At 49.8% G+C, this 18,377-nt stretch overlaps 1 pseudogene; it reads right to left on the reverse strand.

Moving 5' to 3' along the window:
* Positions 1–1,352: 1,352 nt before the first annotated feature.
* Positions 1,353–13,972, reverse strand: LOC109754550 (protein trichome birefringence-like 6; annotated as a pseudogene).
* Positions 13,973–18,377: the final 4,405 nt, after the last annotated feature.

Genomic DNA, 18,377 nt, shown 5'->3' on the forward strand with positions numbered 1-18,377 from the left:
GTATTTATTTTTTGCTGGAACCAACATTTTTTTTTGCTACCACAGTCTTCTACTTTTGCTGGAACCAGCATTTTTGTTTTTATACCCCGACTTTTCGGCTGCGAAAAACACTATCAACCCCATTGATGTTGCAACTTGGGGTGGGGCAGCTCCGGCGAGGAATGGCATCGTGGTCGGCGCTGAGGAGCCACCATATTTGCAACAGGAACGCGACAAAAAAGTTAAAATACAACCTTTTTTTTGCAACTTGATGATGATGAGCGTCAACGGCGAGCAACCGGGGCGAGGGCGGCGACGGCGGCCGGTCCGGCCACCTAGCATGAGGTCGAGGAACGGGCACTGCGCGGGGAAAGGAGGGTGGGCCGCCATGTTTTTCTGCGCTTTGTGTTTTTTGAGATGCGAACGGGGGATGAAAGAGACGATGGGGGAACGCATCTGACGGTCAGGGGCGTGGGGATCCGATGGCTCGCGGGTGACCGGCCCAAATTCGGGCCGGCGCGAGTACTGGCCTTTGCATAAAGGGATGGTCTTTTACCTACAACTGTATAATATTACTATAATGGTTGGCTGTAGCAACACACATGCGGTGCTCGTGCAACAAAAACTAATCTAATACTGCAAGGACGTGCCTAGCTAGTGCGCGCCGCACTATTTTGGCCACAGAGTGCCCCCTTTCCTGAAATAGAAATAAAATGTCAGGTTATTCCCCGTCCCATTGTCTAAAAAGGGCAAAACCTGGCCTCACACAGGTCACCCTCAATCCGCGTCCATCGATTTGTGAAACATCACATGGTGGGCCCCTGATAAACACACGCGGTGTTCGTGCAGAAAAAAAAATAGTCATCGAATGCACTACTCTCGACCGTTTGGGTTGGGCTTTGTTACATCTACGTAATAGTCAAATGTAATCTTTCGTGAAAGCTAGTTTGGCATGTTATGATTCGATGAAAAAACGGCCCGGGCCCCACCCCGCAATTTGTTTGGGGGGGGGGGGGGGGGGGGGTGAGGGTGGGGGTGGGGAGTAGATTAAGAAGGTGATGTAGGATTATTGTTTTGGTTTTTTCTCTCCTTGTGATTTTTTTTCTTGGAAACCGAACCACCTTGCTGTTCTATTGCTTGGTGATGAAGCTCAATCATGATTATCGCCGATGCCTACCAGGTGTTTCACCTATTTGTTGAGACAACAAAGAGAACGTTCCATATGATGATTATTAGGTCTTCATATATCCTTGGATACAAGCTCCATCATGCATTTTGTGTCACAAGAAAAAAAAGAGGGGTACACGAAAATGAGCCTCGCGCAAGCTCTTTCGTGCACAAATTATATTATTCACGTAAAAATGTATACGTCGTCAGTGCTTTTGCGAGGGTGTTGCTAGATGGTAGAACAATAGCTCATTCCACGTATCCGGCACTCCGGGAAGGCACCAGTGGCTGCAATCCTGGATGCTCGACTCAACTCCTCCCATCTTCTTCCCCTTCCTCCCGTATACAGACGGATGGCCGTCTACCCTAAGCCCAGAGAGAAACACGATGTCCATGATCGTCACGGGGGTCTTCATCTGCTTCACCACTTGCTCCAAGATGGCATTCTTCTCGGGCACCGGCGGATGCCGCCTCGCATGAGCGACACCATCGATGGGCATCCTGCTCTCCCTGCAGTGCCCCCCTGAATTCCACTCTCCGCCTCTAGAACCAGCGACATATTGTGTTAGTTTTGCTCTCACGCATGCCGTGATAGATAGATTGTGATCCGAGGTGGCGATCTCGCTAACCTGTAATGCGCTGGGGCCGAGGTCCGGAAGAAAACTTGCGTTCGCAGCGGATCAATGTGGTGGTCAATCCACGACGCCCATGTGGTTAGAGCCCTGTGATAAGCCGTGTTCGCTTCTAGGTTGGGATGGACGGCATCCCCTTCTTGGTAATAATTCACCCTGCAAGCAAAGAAAAGGCACCTGCACATGAGTGGGCGGGACGAAAGAAAATCTAACTACAATATGAGATTTGGAACATCCAACCATTCCAACACTAACATACCCGTGCTCAACATTTACATTTTATCCAAGCAACATCGCCGCAACACTTGCTCAGACGATCCATAGAAAACATGTAATTAATGATGTTGCAACATTTGAACATGTCCATGAAGCAACAAAATCAAGACATGCAAAAAAAATCAACCATTGCATCAACCGATTAAAAAAGGTTGTTGCGTAGTAAGCGGGGTTTGAAAAAGGCATACACAGCAACACGAAAACACATCTGTAGCATGAGAAAACCATCCCCTTCAAATACACACAGAAAGCTAGGATCATCACAACATAACATCAATGTGTGCAGAATTTACGCATTTGCAGCATTCTAAAACGCCCTCCACGACATGAAAAATAATCAAACATCTCTAATCTTGGTAGTTTGGAAACATATACTTGTAAGTTTAGTTTCTTTATTAAACATTATTTATCACGCGAACCCCGGGTGCATAAAGTTCGTTCCAGTATGTATATACATCTTGGCAATTTCAATATCTTATCAAACATTTGTTAAAAACATTATCTCACCCAGCTTTGGTTTTGCGATGAGACCACCAATGACCAGTGTTGAACACAAGCACATCCGCACCTATCCATTTCGTTGAGCTCCGAGCAATGGTGTCAATCCGCAACGTCTCTGTGTTGTCACCTCTCTTGTTGCCTTCGCTCACCAGGAAATGAGCCATATGGTACTCCACGCTGGAGTTGTAGTCCTACATGCATAAATCAAATAATTTCATCTTACATTGAAATGAATGAGTAATAAAGAGTGAATTGAGGAGGCCCGCGTAAAAACTAGACTATAATACCCTTTGCGATAAGAGAATAAATCTTAGGGGGTGTTTGGTTCAGAAGTCCTAGGACTTTTTCTAGTCCCAGGGACTAATCAAAAAAGACTCTCTAGTAGAGTCTTTTTCTAGTCCCTGTAGAAAAAGTCCCTCCCGTTTGGTTCCAGGGACTTTTTAGAGACTTTTTCTAGTCTCTGGGACTAAAAAGTCCCTGAACCAAACACCCCCTTAATCTTGGACACTAATCTGCATGGGAAGTCCTAATGTTTTTTGTAAAATGAAATGTACTAAAGCACATCCCTTGTAAGAAATAGAGGGACATATGATACGAACCAAAAACCTGAAATTGTAATATCCTCTCTTCTTGTTAAACCTGCGGCCACCTGCTTGACGAATCCTCGTTGGATCCAAGACCGCCCTTCTCAGCAAGCACATGATGGATTCCCATTGGTTCCTTCCAATGGAGTCCCCCACCAACACCAGGCGCTTCCCACGCAACATCTCCAGTGCTTTTCTAGCATCGAACCTGAACAAGACTTCCAAGCCAGAGTTTGTTAGCACAAGCTTCTCTCTCTCCCTCTCTCTCTCGCTCTCTCACACACAGACACACACACACACTTGAGCTAAAGACCAATGGCGAGAGGTAGAAAACAATGTTTTTGCGCATTGCTCTTCTCCTTTTATTCATCGAAGAAAGGGAAATCATGTCGTGGAGCTTGCCAATGACTGGTCGTGCCACCCCATGATCCGTGTGTGCACCAGGCTGCCTACAGTCTCTCTAGGGACCGCACAGACCTCGTCCTCTCGCTCTAACTGAAGCCTAAAATGGAAAATAGACTGAAAGTACTGCCATGTGCCAGGGCAATCGTTTCCACCCCGTTTCTACTTCCATTGGCAGGGAAAATAGAAAACACCTAAATACGCTATCTACGTCTAGTCAATGCTAGATTATTCCAAAATACTCTCCCAAGCTAGTTGTGACCTTCTACTCGACCTCAACCATATGTAGATGCAGCGTAGCTCTTGGTGCTTGGTGTTGGTGGGGTTGAGAGGCCTGGTGAAGATGTTCGTGGGCTGCTTGTCGATGTTGATGTGCTCGACATTGATCTTGTCAGCGTTGATGCATTCACGGATGAAGTGGAAACACACCTCAATGTGCTTGCTCTGGTCGTGGAAAATCAGGTTCTTGCTAAGCTAAATTGCAGACTTGTTGTCCACAACAATGGTGGCAGTGTCGTCTCTGCTCTCGAGAAGATTGTGTAGCAGGTGATTCAGCCACACTCCGTGGAACGTCGCAGACATCGCAGTGATATGTACTCCGCCTTGCACAATGACAAGGCCACCACCTGCTGGTTCCGAGATTGCCAGGTGATTGGGCTGCCGCCGAGTGCGAACAAAGCGCAAGTGCTTCGTTTCCCACCGTCAATGTCGCTAGCTAGCCATGTCTGATTCGCTATACCCGAGCAGGTGCAAATCTTCTCCCGCGGCGTATCTACACCCAATGTTCCTCATTCTTGCTATGTGGTGGAAGTGATGCTTGACGGAGGCGAGGTTCTCGGTCCTTGGCACCTCCATGAAGCGATTGACATGCCCGGCGGTGAACGCTATGTTCGGTTGGATGTGAACGAGGTAACACAGACTTCAGATGATGAGGCAGTAGAATGTGGCATCTATCATGGGTTCGAGCTTGCCTTGCTCAATTTCATGGGAGGATCCATCAAGACGTGATTGGACCCCTCCATGTTGGCCTTAGCGAGAAGCCTGCCGGTGTACGAGCTTTGGTACAAGATGATACGAGACCATGTTTGCTTCACCTCAATGTGAGGTAGTAGCTAATAAGGCTTGGGTCACTCATCTAGAACTTCTTCTTCTTCTCCTACTTGAAGCGCTCCACCTCGTTGGTGTCTACACTGGTGAAGATTAAATCATCGACATAGACCCCAAGTAAGAGTCGCTTGTCGTTCGTACCATGCATGTATACAAGATGCTCTAACAGGTTGCAGTAGAAGCCAAGCGACGCGAGCGTGGTGTCGAGCTTCAGGCTCCATGCACAGGAGCTTGACAGAGCCAATACAACCCCTTGTTTAGGCGCAACACCTTGTGCTCCATCCCCTTCACACGTGAAACCATGAGGCTATGCGACGTACACCTCCTCTATGAGCTCTCCATTGAGGAAAGTGAATTTGATGTAGAGGTGTTCCACTCAATTTTTGTAGCAATGGTGACAAGAAGACGCACTGAGTCCAGCTTCGACATGGGCGCAAAGATCCCGTCGAAGTTGGCGTCCTCGCATTGGGCATATCCCTTTTGCGATGAGTCATGCCTATGCTTCATCACGATGCCAGCAACGTATCTTTTTTACCTTGAACACCCAATTGAGTCCTATCAAATAGTGCCCTGCACGGAGATCGGTTAGGGACCATGTGCTATTCTCCTCGATGCATGCCATATCATTGAGCATGGTGCGACGCAACTACTCATGAGGGTTGGCCTCGGCGAAGGAGGTTGGTTCCTCAGAGAGAACCAGCGGCTCGGCGCAGCCATGCTATTCCTCTGCATCCTCAAGAAGACCGGTGATGCGAGAGAATTGGTGAGCATTGGTGGGGCTGTTGGCAGTGTCCAAGGTGTCAGTGTACCTTGACAACGGTGCCACAAATTGGACGTATGTAGCTGTGGTTGCATGCTGCCATGGCAACAAATATTGCAACTGTGGCAAGCGATTTTCCTGCCATGGCAGCGGAAACTGCGTGGCATTGTCATCCCAGTTGGAGTTGTTGTCATGGTAGTGTTTTCGTTTGCCATGGTAGAGCTTCTGCCTGAAGTTGTTGTCGTGGCAGCGGTTTCACTTGCCATGGCAGCGGTTTCGCTGCTCGCTCCCATCTGCACCATGTACTTCTCGGTGAAGTCGCTATAATTTTCGTTGATCGCGTTGTGGTCCCAGGTCCATGTGTGACCTTCCTCGAAGACCACGTCGAGATGAGCACGCGCTTTGCCACCGGGTCATAGAGGCCGTAAGCATCTCCGTCAGGCTAGCTCGTCTCCGAGCATGACCACCAACATGCTACGGCCCTCAAGCTTCTTCAAGTTTGGCCTCGTGACCATCGCGTGAGCCCTGCAACCATACACTCGCGTAAAATGTACGTCTGGTTTGTAGTTGTACCATGCCTCGAAGGGAGTTCTTACTCTTCCACGCTCCAGGCGTAAAACATGATGAGGATGAAGACGTTCATCGACACGACTTTTCCCCAAAATTCAGTCAGCATGCTCATCGCGGTGAGAATGCTTTGCGCCATGCCAACCACCGTTAGGTTTCACCGCTCTACACCCCTGCTCCGTTGTGGGGAGTAGGGTGCATTGAGGTGGTGTTGAACATTGTTGTCCAGGCGGTATGTGGTGAACTCCGGGGAGGTGAACTCGCCGTCTTGATCCATTTGGAAGGTGCAGAGAGGGCGTCCTGACTCCACCTCAGCACACGCCTTGAAACGTGTGATTGCGGTCACCGCCTTGTCATTGGTGAGGAGGAGGATGATCCACGTGAAGTGGTTGTGGTCATCAACGAAGAGGAGGTAGTAGCACTTTCCTCCCAGCGTCGGTAACAAGACTGGTCCGCAAAGGTCACCGTGCACGAGCTCGAGCACATCCGGCGCACAATAGCTCGTGGCTTGTGGGAAAGATGCTTATTTTTGCTTTTCGGCAAGGCATGCGTCGCCGAGTTGCTCGGGGTGCTCGATGTGTGGCATGGCACACACACCATTGTCTGTTGGGCGAGGCATTCAAGCCCTAGAAATGTCGATGCCTGAATCTCATGTGCCAGAGCCACACGTTATCGTCGGCATGACCTAGAAGGCCCACCGGTTTCACAATCAGTGAAGGAACAATGTACTTGTTGCGGGCTCGAGGTGCCTTGGTGATGATCCTCTTTTGATAGTCATGCACGATCATGAAGATGTCCTCAACATGTGTGGGGCTTCTGTTCTCGTCGAGCTGCCCAATGCTCACTGTGTTGCTCCGGAGCCAAGTGATCCAATACACATCGGTGAGTGCACGATGTTGGCCTCCAGAGACAACAAAGAAGACTGTGCTCCTGCCGTGGATGTCGACGAGGGAGTTGTCGCCAGATTTGACGGTGCCTGAGACCTTCTCATCAAGATCCATTAAAACCGAGGAATCCCTGTCACACAGTCTGATGCACCGGTGTCTAGGAAACATACCTCGTTGGTGTCAGCAGCAGAACGGCGGAACTCCATGAGTGTTTGCTCCTTGTTGAGGTACACACGAGTCCCGAGCGTCGGTGCCGCATTGGGAAATCCTGCCATGACAGCCATAATTCTCCGCAGTGGATGCTATGGTTGTCGATCCTTCGTAAACGATGCCACGGCAGCGGATTCACCTGTCGTGGCGGAGTTCGGCACCACCGCCGCCATGAGTAGTGTTCGATCCTCACCATCAGCCTGAATGAGGTAAGCCTCCTCTCTCGCCTTCATGTGACATTCACGGGCCCAATGGCCCAGTTTAACGCAGTAGCAGCACTCGCACTGGCTATTGCCGTTGTAGTTCACGCGGTCGGCGTTCCTTCTGCGACCGCGTCCTCTACCATAGCGTCGATCAATCTTCCCCGAGTTCCTGCCTCACGGTCCATCTGAATTGTGGTGCTTCTGGTGCACTCACCACTCCTCCTACATGAGTAGGAGTTTGCTACCATCAGAGTCGTTAGACTCAAGGCCATAACGTTCCTCAACTGGCTTCAGTCCACCGGTGAGCTCCTCTATGGAGAATGTGTCCAGGTCGACCAACGTCTCGATGGGCTTGGAACCTGAGAGTACTTGTGTGATGCTACAAGGAGGAACTTGCGGACGACCTTCTACTCCAGTACCGGCTCACAAAGGCTGGGCTAATTCACCATACCTATCATGTGCACGGCAAAATCGTCGATTGTCTCGCCACTGTTGAACCGGATGGCGGTGTACTACTTACCGAGGGTCGTCGCCATGGCCTCGCAGACACATGTCACCCCGAGCCACATGGTTTTGAGTGCATTCCACGCGTCCTTGTCCACCTCCTTTGCAGGAAGGGTGGCCATCATCTCTTGTGGCATGCCCCGGAGGATTGCCTCGAGCACTAACCGGTCGACGTTGCGGGCAATGGTTTCCTTCTCAATGGCGTCCCAGAGGTGGCGCCCCCTCGAGCATGACTTGCATGAGTAGGGGCCAATGCCCATACTTTGTACGGGTGAGCATGGCCCACAATGCGCCTTCGTTGATGTCGCGCACCATTCATGTGTGTATTATTTGCTTCGGCTCGATGTCGTCGTGGTGTTACCATGACGGTGTCGTCCTGCCATTGATGGTTGTTCCGACCATCTCCTAGGTTCGCTTTGATGCCAACTAAGCATGAGCTTCTTCCCTACCCTCTCTCTCTAATGACCAATGTCTAGAGGTAGAAAACGATGTTTTGTGCAACACACTTACTTTTGTTTTTCTCTTCTCGTATTCACTGATGAAAGGGAAGTCGTGTCATCGAGCTCGCCCCAACGACTGATCGTACCAACCCACGATGCGAGCGCACATCAAGCTACAATCTTTCTAGCTAGGGACCACACTAACCACGTTGTTGGCTCTAACCTAAGCGCAAAAACAGACCGAAAGTGCTACCATGGCAGCGGTTTTCACCGCGTTTCCACTGTTATGGCAGGGAAAATAGACATGGAAAACAGAAACGCCTAAAGACAATATCTAAGTGTAGTCACGGCTAGATAATTCCAACATGGTACATTAGTGAATCAACCTATGATTGGATGGTTAGGAGCACAGTGGTATCCGTAGCCCACTAGAGTTCAAGTCGTAGACTTGATACTGGTGCTCTCATTTTTCTGAATTTATTGCAGGTCTTTCGGCGATGTGCGTTTAGTGGGAGGAGACTTTCCCATCGACTAAGAAGGCATCTGTGGTGACTTCGTCAACCTCAAGATTATGAGCCGACTCAGTCTCTCGGAGGTGCTCATAAGAATAGGGTGTGCGTGTATGCGTTCATAGGAAGGAGTGTTATGCATACGTATGAGCGTCTGCGTTTGTACCGTGTTAAGAAAAACAGGAATGCTATTTCACATCTAGATGCAATATACTATCTCACATCTAAATGTCCAACCATTGGATAGAAGTTTTCAGATTCGTGCTATTATCCCTAGACTGACGTGTTCTTGTTTCACGTGACCTGACCTTGTTGACCCAGCTGGCTTGTTTTTTATCTTTTTGTGTTGTTGTGAGCCACGAGCTCTGTTTTTTTAGCAAATCCTCGGGCTTTGTGTGTCTTTTGGTTTTCCTTTTTTTTGTATATTGGGCCGTGGGCTCTTTTCAACGTCTTTATGGCTGCACGATCAAATGTTTGTGCGGACCATTGATAACTTGTGTTTTCTTCGACTGTGTTTTTTTAAACATTGACTGTGTTTCTTTTTGTGTGTGTGGAGATTGGCAGTTGTTGAGATTTCTCTATCCTCACCATGTATTTATCCATGGCCTATTTGTTTTGTCTGTTCATGAATTTGAGGAGAGTTCTGCGGAGGAAATTACTTCTTTCTCTCAATTTTTTTACTTATAAGCCATATTTTCTCTATATAAAAAACACGTGTGAGCCACCTTGTTTTTTCTCTTTTTTTCTTTCTATTTTATGTTCTCTATCCGGGCTTTCTTTCGTTTTTTCTTTTTGTCATATTTAATTTTATTTTCTTTTTCACTTGTATTTTTACTTTTTTTTTCAAATTCATAAATAAGGTTTTTTGTGAATATTTTTTTTATAAAATTTGAAAAAAAAATCATGAACACCTTTTAATTATGGAACAATGTCTATGTTCTCATGTTTTCACAGTTTTGTTAAGTTTGAGAGGTTCCATGATGGTTTTTTTCTTTATTTTCATTTTTTTCTTTTCTTGTCAAATTCGTGCATTCTTTTATATATTTTTAAAAAAAATTGTAGAAACCTTCAAATTCGTGGATATTTTTATATGGAATTTCTGAATCACATCTAGATGATTTTTGAGGATGTCTCATCTAAGTTTGTCATCACTTGATTTAGTTTCTTTAACTTTTGTGCAAGTGCTCGATCCCCTCGTTGGTTGATGTTTTGTTTGTCGCACATTAGTTTCTTAGCCCGATTGACTTCACTTTTTTGGCCTATTATCGCGGCATGTTGGCAACTCGTTTCGCCGTGTTGTTTCTAGGCCGTGACATAGAATTGGAAGAGACAAGGAAAGAGAGGCTCTATCGCGACCGTTACCTTATCGGTTCATTTTGACACTGTCTCCCATTTCTTTTAAACTTTATCAAGACGAGATTTAGCAATGAGTCATCTAAGGTTTTTATCAGTTGGATCTTGCTCCTGTAATTTTAGTGCAAAATCTTGGTCTTGTGTCGTCAACCAATGTATTCCTGTGTCACCTTGTTTCTTTTTGTTCATTTGTCAGCTCGTTCGTGTTGTATGTATGTTTTTTTGTCGAGCATTTTTCTGCTTGCGCTCTTGTGTGCCCATTTTATCTGGCGTGTGTTGTACAAGTCGAATGGCAGGTTATGTTGCTTGTCCGGGTTAAAAGTGTATCCTCGACTCATAACTGGGCCATAGCTTATTTTTCATCCGAGTTCCAAGTTCACCCTCGACTCATAAGTCGGCTCGTAGTTTGTAGTTCTCCTAGTTGCAAGTCCATCCTCTACTCGCAACTAGTATCGTAGTTTTGTGTAGTTGTTCCAGTTGCAAGTTCACTCTTGACTCGCAAGTAGAGCTATAGTTTTTTCATCAAAGTTGCAAGCCCAGTCTTAGCTCGCAACTAGCCATGTGCTTTGTCTTTCAAACCAGTTGCAAGTCCACCATTGACTCGTGACTCAGACTATAGTTTCCTTCATTCTAGTTGCAAGTCGACCCTTGACTCGCAACTGGGTTTGTAGTTTCATAGGTGTCCCAATTGCAAGTTCACCTTCGACTCGCAACTAGGCTCATAATTCTCCCAGTTGCAAGCCCACCACTTGACTCGCAACTAGGCATGTGTTTTGTCTTTCGTCCTAGTTGCAAGTCCACCGTTGAATTGTAACTAGGACTATAGTTTGTTTCATCCTAGTTGCAAGTCGACTCTTGACTCGTAACTGGGCTTGTAGTTGCGTAGTTGTCCTAGTTGCAAGTCCACCTTCAACTCGCAACTGAGCTCGTAGTTCTCGCAGTTGCAAGCCCACCCTTGACTCGCAACTAGGGACCATATGTTCTTTCATCCCAATTGCAAGCCGACCCTTGACTCGCAACTAGGCTCATTGTTTCGTAGTTGTCTTAATTGCAAGTCCATCCTCGACTCGCAACTGTTGTCCCAGTTGCGAGTCAACCCTCGACTCGCAACTGGAGCCCAAAATATGTTGTTGTCCCAGTTGCAAGTCCACTCTCGACTCGCAACTAGGATGTGCTTTGTTTTTATCTCAGTTGCAAGTCCATCCTCAACCTGCAACTCGTATCATTGTTTTATATACTTGTTTTATATACAAGTCCACCCTCGACTCACAACTAGGCATGTAATTTGTTTTATCCTAATTGCAAGCCAACCCTTGACTCGCAATTGTGCCTGTGTTTTTGTCTTTCATCCTAGTTGCAAATCCATCCTTTGACTCACAACTGGAACCGTAGTTTGCTTTATCCCAGTTGCAAGTCGATCCTTGACTCGCAACTGTTCTCATAGTTTGTAGTTGTTCCAGTTGTAAGTCCATCCTCAATTTGCAACTCAGCTCATAGTTCTCCCAGTTGCAAGCTTACCCTTTGACTCGCAACTAGGCGTGTGCTTTGTTTTTTAACACGCAACTTGCCCCGACACCTATCTAGTTCCATGTCCAACCTCAATATTTAAACCCACCCGACCCAGTTCCATTTCCAAGCGAAACATGCAACTCATGCGTGACATAGTTGTACGTCCACTCTCGACACGCAACTAGTTCCAACCTAGTACCCTATATAGTTGTATTTTTTTTACAAATACATGTCCACTTTTGTAATAAACATTTTATATTTTTTCTATATACACGTGAACATTTTTTAACACACAATGATTGTTTTTGAAATGCATGATGAATAATTTTTCAAATACATGCCCAAGCATTTTTTAGAATACATGGTAATCATTTTTCAAATTGATACTGATCATTTTTCTAAATGGAATGAAATTGTTTAAAATAATTATGCGAACATTTTTTTACGTTGCATAAAACAAATTCTAGAAAATGTCATGATTTTTGTGAAATGCGTGAAGTTTCTTTTTAAAAAATTCATGAACAATTCTTTGAATGTTACAATTTTTCCCATTGTCTAATACATTTCTTAAACACCACAAACATTATTTTGAAATGCATGGACATTTCAGAATTTCAACATTTTATAAATTATGCTGACAATTTTTTATTGAAAATTTATTAAATGAAAATAGAATACATTTATTCATGTTTTTCAAAAAATGCCCACACTCTAAACATTGTTTAGGGATTTTCAAAAGTTATGCATGTTTTCAAATTTTGTTTGAGAAGAAATTGTTTGGAATACCAAATTTTGTGCTTATTTTAAGAAAAAATGGAATTATAAAGTTTATTCACATTTGAAAAATACATTTCAATTTTTTCAAAATATTTTGTGTTTTAAAAATAGCGGACATTTTAAAAAATAAATCACAATCTGTAAAAGAAAAGTTTCAAAAAAATTGAAACATGTTTTCTAATCTGCACGCTGTGCTCTGTTCTTAAATGTTTTCAGTTTGCTCATTGTCATTAATAGCTGTTGGTGGGAGCGGTAGCAGCTGTCATTTCCCAATGTGAGGTCACAAGATCAATTCCTAGGTAGCGCACAGTTGTTACTGATTTTTTTTTTGTCGCTCTCCAGTAAAACAAACAAACAAACAAACAAAAAGCTTAAAAAAAAGAGATTTAGATGTTATATGGTCACACCCTAAGAAAAATATGATACATTATTATTATATAAAATAAAAAAGTTAACGATATCCGTACAAAACATAAGTGCTGAAATCTCTGGTAAACTCGTAATGCATGCACTGCACCTTGGGACACTGCAGTGCGTTGGCTGCCACCTCCACTTGGTGTAGCTCTGGTCCGCCCTCCCGTTCGCCTGGCAGCTTCGATGAACGGGCAGGAACTGCCGTCGCTGCTGCTTCTTGCATGGAGAAATTGGCAGGCCAGGTGGATCTCTCCGCTTCCACTTTCTCCATTAGTGGCGCCTGGGGTAGACAGATGATTTGCAATACGATGATTGATTGGGGTGCTGGTGCACGTATATATAATACAAAGGAAAGCCTCTACCTTAACTATACAAGATTAGGAGGTGGGCCACAACTTCAATATACGTGCAGTACAAAATACATACTCAACACCTCCCCGCAGCGTCACCGGAGACACAGAGACTGGACCGAAACTCCTCGAAGACGGTAGTAGGCAATCCCTTAGTCATCACATCAGCAAACTGTTGCGTCGTCGGCACGTGGAGAACTCGGACACGGCCAAGGGCAACCTGCTCGCGTACGAAGTGAATATCGAGCTCAATATGCTTTGTCCGTCGATGATGCACCGGGTTGGCGGAGAGGTAGACCGCGCTGACGTTATCGCAGTAGACAAGAGTGGCCTTGTGAACATCACAAAGCAACTCCTGGAGCAGCTGGCGTATCCAAGAGCACTCGGCCACGACATTAGCCACGGCGCGATACTCTGCCTCGACACTGTAGCGGGAGACCGTGGGCTGCCGCTTCGAAGACTAAGAGATCAACGAGGGCCCAAGGTAGACGCAGTAGCCTGACGTAGAGCGTCGCGTGTCGGGGCAGCCAGCCCAGTCGGCATCCGAGTAGGCCACGAGGTCGGTGGAGGCGGAGGCCGTCAGGGTGAGTCCCAAAGACATGGTGCCGCGTATGTAACAGAGAATACGCTTCACCAGAGTCCAGTGAGAGTCACGCGGGGCGTGCATATGGAGGCACACCTGCTGGACAGCGTACTGCAGGTCGGGGCGAGTCAGCGTCAAGTACTGTAAAGCACCGACAATAGAACGATAAAACGCTCCATCGGACGCAAGAGACCCCTCGAGAGCAGAGACCTTCGCCTTCGTGTCGACGGGGGTGGGCGCCGGCTTGCAGTTAAGCATACCGGCACGCTCCAGGAGCTCGTGGGCGTACTTCTGCTGATGCAGAAAGAAGCCTTCAGTCCGTCGGACCACCTCGATGCCCGAGGAAGTAGTGCAGGGGCCCCAAGTCCTTGAGGGCGAACTCATCACGAAGACGAGCAGTCAGCCGCTGAAGGAGGTCGGGGGCGGACGCCGTGAGGATGATGTCGTCGACGTAGAGCAGCAGATATGCAGTGTCAACTCCCTGATGATACACGAAGAGTGAAGCATCGGAGCGAGTGGACCGAAATCCGAGAGACTGCAAGAAGGCTGTGATACGCTGGTACCAAGCCCGAGGCGCGTGCTTCAACCCGTAAAGAGAACGGGAGAGCAAGCACACGAAGTCAGGGTGCTCGGCGTCGATGAAACCAGTGGGCTGCTCACAGAACACCTGCTCAGCGAGATGGTCGTGCAAGAAGGCGTTGGAGACATCCAACTGGTGCACAGGCCAGGCGCGCGAGACCGCCAGCTGAAGAACGACGCGAATCGTGCCCGGTTTGACAACCGGGGCGAAGGTGTCGGTGAAGTCCACGCCCGCGCGCTGCCGAAAACCACGAACCACCCACCGAGCCTTGTATCGCTCGAGAGAACCGTCCGGGCAAGTCTTGTGTCGAAACACCCACTTGCCAGAGATGATGTTGGCACGAGGGGGTCGCGGGACAAGCTGCCACGTGCGGTTGCGCTGTAAGGCGTCGAACTCCTCTTGCATCACAGCTAGCCAGTGGGGATCCTGAAGGGCAGCACGAGCGGAGGTGGGGACGGGTGAGGGCGTCGACGTCGAGGCGGCACACAGATACTCGTCGGCGGAGTAGCGTGTGCTGGGCCGAAGCACTCCTGCTCGGGCACGGGTAGTCACGCCAAGTGACGGGGCAGCAGGGCCGGCGGGTGCCGCGGCGGCAGGGGCCGGGGCGGTGGCGGGGGTCGGGGCAGCGGCGGGGGCCAGGGCAGCGGGGGCACCCGGTGCGGCGGCGGGGGCGGCGGCGGCGGAGGCCGCAGCGGCGGTGGAAGAGGCGACGGGCGAGGTTGACGTCGAGCCCGTCGCAGGGGTGCCGGGCGGGGTGCCGGGCTCATCCTCGTATGAGGGAGACGGGGACCCGGGAGCCCGCTCGGACTCGACCTCGGGGAAGGGAGTCACGAAGCCAGGTGGTGGCGGCAGAAGGCGCCGTGCCGGGGGCGGCCGCCGCGCATCGCTCCACGAAGGGGACGCGGGGGCCGGCGCCGAAGGGGCCGAAGCCGGAGGAACCTGAAAAAAAGGGAACACCGTCTCGACAAAGTACACATGCCTCGAGGTGTACACACGATGAGTAACGGGATCATAGCACCGGTAACCTTTGGTGTTAGGAGCGTAGCCAAGGAAGACGCTGGGGACGGATCGTGGTGCGAGCTTGTGTGGCGTGGTGGACGCGGTGCTAGGATAACAGAGACACCCGAAGATGCGAAGACCATCATAGGACGGTGGTGTGCCGAAGAAGTTGGTGAGGGGTGTAGTTCCACCGAGGGCGACACGGACGAATGTTAACTAAAAGAGTGGCGGTAGCGAGGGCATCGGGCCAAAACCGAGCGGGCACGTTAGAGTGAAAGAGTAACGTGCGAACGCAGTCATTAAGAGTGCGGAGAATGCGCTCGGCGCGGTCGTTCTGCTGGGAAGTGTAGGGGCAAGTCAGACGGAAGGTGGTGCCGTGAGAGGCGAGAAGTGTGCGAAGAGCGACGTTGTCAAACTCTTTTCCGTTATCAGTTTGGAGTGCGAGTATGGAGCGACCGAACTGGGTGGTGACATAGGAGTAAAAGGCGGTGAGTGTGGCTAAAGCATCGGATTTACGACGAAGGGGAAAAGTCCACACATAATGAGAGTAATCATCTAAAATCACCAAGTAGTAAAGATAGCCCGTGTTACTCGCAACGGGAGATGTCCAAACATCACTATGAAGTAATTGAAACGGAAAAGTGGAAACTGAGGAAGACGCACTAAAGGGAAGACGAACGTGCTTGCCTAAGCGACAAGCCTCACAAGAGTGCTCGTCGAGCTTATCACATGAGAAAGAGAAACTCCTAAGAATTTGACGTAAGACGGTGTGCTTGGGGTGACCCAAGCGAGCGTGCCAAAGGTCAATGCCAGCGGCAAGGGCGACGGATGTGGAGGTGGAGGCGCCGGCGTGCACGGGGTAGAGCTCATCGGGACTGTCACATCGGTGAAGGACCATCCGGGTATGGGCGTCTTTCACAGAAAAGCCAACACTGTCAAATTCAACAGTAAGTGGGTTCTCACGAGTAAGACGACGAACTGAAACTAGGTTCGTGACTAAATCTGGTGAAACAAGAACATTAGACATAGTGATGGGTGTGGAAGTGGAGGGAAAGTTAGTGCTACCGATGTGAGTAATAGGCAAGGAGGAGCCGTTGCCGACAGTGATACGAGTGGGTGTGTGAACGGGAGTGGAGGAGATTAGGTTACCGAGATGAGCTGCCATGTGCGCAGTAGCACCTGAGTCCATGTACCAGTCGCCTCCACTGACAGAGCTACTCGGCGACGGCGCGGAGTGCTGGGCGGCGAGGAGGGTGGGGTCCCATGGCACAGGTACCGGCGGCGGGCGGGCCATAACCACCGAGGGGCGGCGGCGCAAGGAGGGCGCCGTAGCCGGCGCCAGTCAGCTGGAAGGGCGCGCCGATGAACGCCTGGTGGCCAGCGGGGAGAGCCTGCTGATAGTGCGGCGCCCCCCGGCGTCCTGGGCCCGCTGCTGCTGCAGGCGGCGGCGACCGCCGCCACGCCGGTTGCGTCGGCCCCCTCCCCCTTGCGGGTGCTGCGGGGGAGGCGCTTGTGGCGACAACGGGTAACACCCGACGGGTGCGGGAGGACGCGACTCGATCGGCGCGGTCGGTAGAGCGGTTCCACCGCAGATGGTGAAGTAGCCCGGAGAGTCCATGGAAGGCGTCAGAAGCGGCGGGAAGAGGAAGGGGGCGGCGGCGGCGGCGCGCGCGGGGAGGCGCGGCGCGGCGGCGGCGACGACGGGGAGCGGCGGCGCGCGCGGGGAGGCACTACGCGCCGGCGGTGGCGGCGATGGGGAGCGGCGGTGGCGGCGCGCGCGAGGAAGCGCTGCGCGGCGGCGGCGGCGCGCGAGGAAGCGCTGCGCGACGGCGGCGGTGGGGAGCGGCGACGGCAGCGGCGCGCGAGGAAGCGCTGCGCGACGGCGGCGGTGAGAAGCAGTGGCGGCAGCGACGCGCGCGAGAAGGCGCTGCGCGGCTGCAGCGGGAGACGGCGCTGCGGCTGACGGAGCGGCTGCGCGGGATGGAATAGCAGCTACACGAGGCGCGCGGGCTGGCTAGCGATGAGTCAACGAGCTGGCTAGCAATGGGTTAAGCTAGCAATGGGTCAACGGGCTAGCTAGCGATGGGTGGCAACGCGGACGCGGCTAGCGAGCGAAACAGTGGGATGCGGCGGATTGCAACGCGAGCGCGGCTGCAGCGGGAGGCGGAAGCGAGGGGAGGTGGGGCGCGGCGGCGGCGGCGGCTACCTTAGGGTTAGATCGAAAAGTCTGATACCATGTAGACAGATGATTTGCAATACGATGATTGATTGGGGTGCTGGTGCACGTATATATAATACAAAGGAAGGCCTCTACCTCAACTATACAAGAGTAGAAGGTGAGCCACAACTCCAATATAGGTGCAGTACAAAATATATACTCAACACCTGGGAAGCGGCAGCATTCCACTGCGATGCGGCCTGTTCTTTGCCAAGGCTCACACCTCCACCTTGCACCAAAATCAAATCATTAGCTCCGTCTCCAGCGACTCGTGTGGCCGCCGAATCCACCGCCGGTAGTGGGGGCTGCACATCGTCGGTGGCTAAGGAGAGGTGGAGGAATGGCCGGGTGGAGCGGAGGGCGAAGTGGTAGAGGAGGAGGGCGGGCGCCAATGAGAAGAGGAGGAGGAGGTGGCGGCGGGAGGAGCTCATCTTCCTCTCCATTGCTGTGTGCATCTGAGGGGGGCAGAGACAACTTCTTGGCTTGGTTCTTCCGTTCATTAATACAGTACGAGCGACTGAGATTGGCCCCTTGATTATACTCTATTTGATTATACATACATTGTGCAGCATGGTGGGGGATTAGTGGTGGCAAATGGAAGCGGGTTCGCCTGTGTGTGTTGCATAAATATGCACGTAGTAGTACGTGCTAGCTACTGGTGCTCCATGTAGCTTCGTGTAATAGTTGTTGGCATGCATAATAGCTTCTAGGATTATCTATTATTAAAGAGAGTAATATACTATAGTAATATGATGTGCAAAATATGCAATGATGATCCAATGATATTGATTTTGCGGTGTATAATTAATATATTTTTCTACAAACTTGTTAAAAGCGTATAAAGTTTGACTCCCTCCATTTTTATT

This window comes from Aegilops tauschii, chromosome 4 (genome assembly GCF_002575655.3).
Source record: "Aegilops tauschii subsp. strangulata cultivar AL8/78 chromosome 4, Aet v6.0, whole genome shotgun sequence".
In the NCBI taxonomy this organism is placed as follows: Eukaryota; Viridiplantae; Streptophyta; class Magnoliopsida; order Poales; family Poaceae; genus Aegilops; species Aegilops tauschii.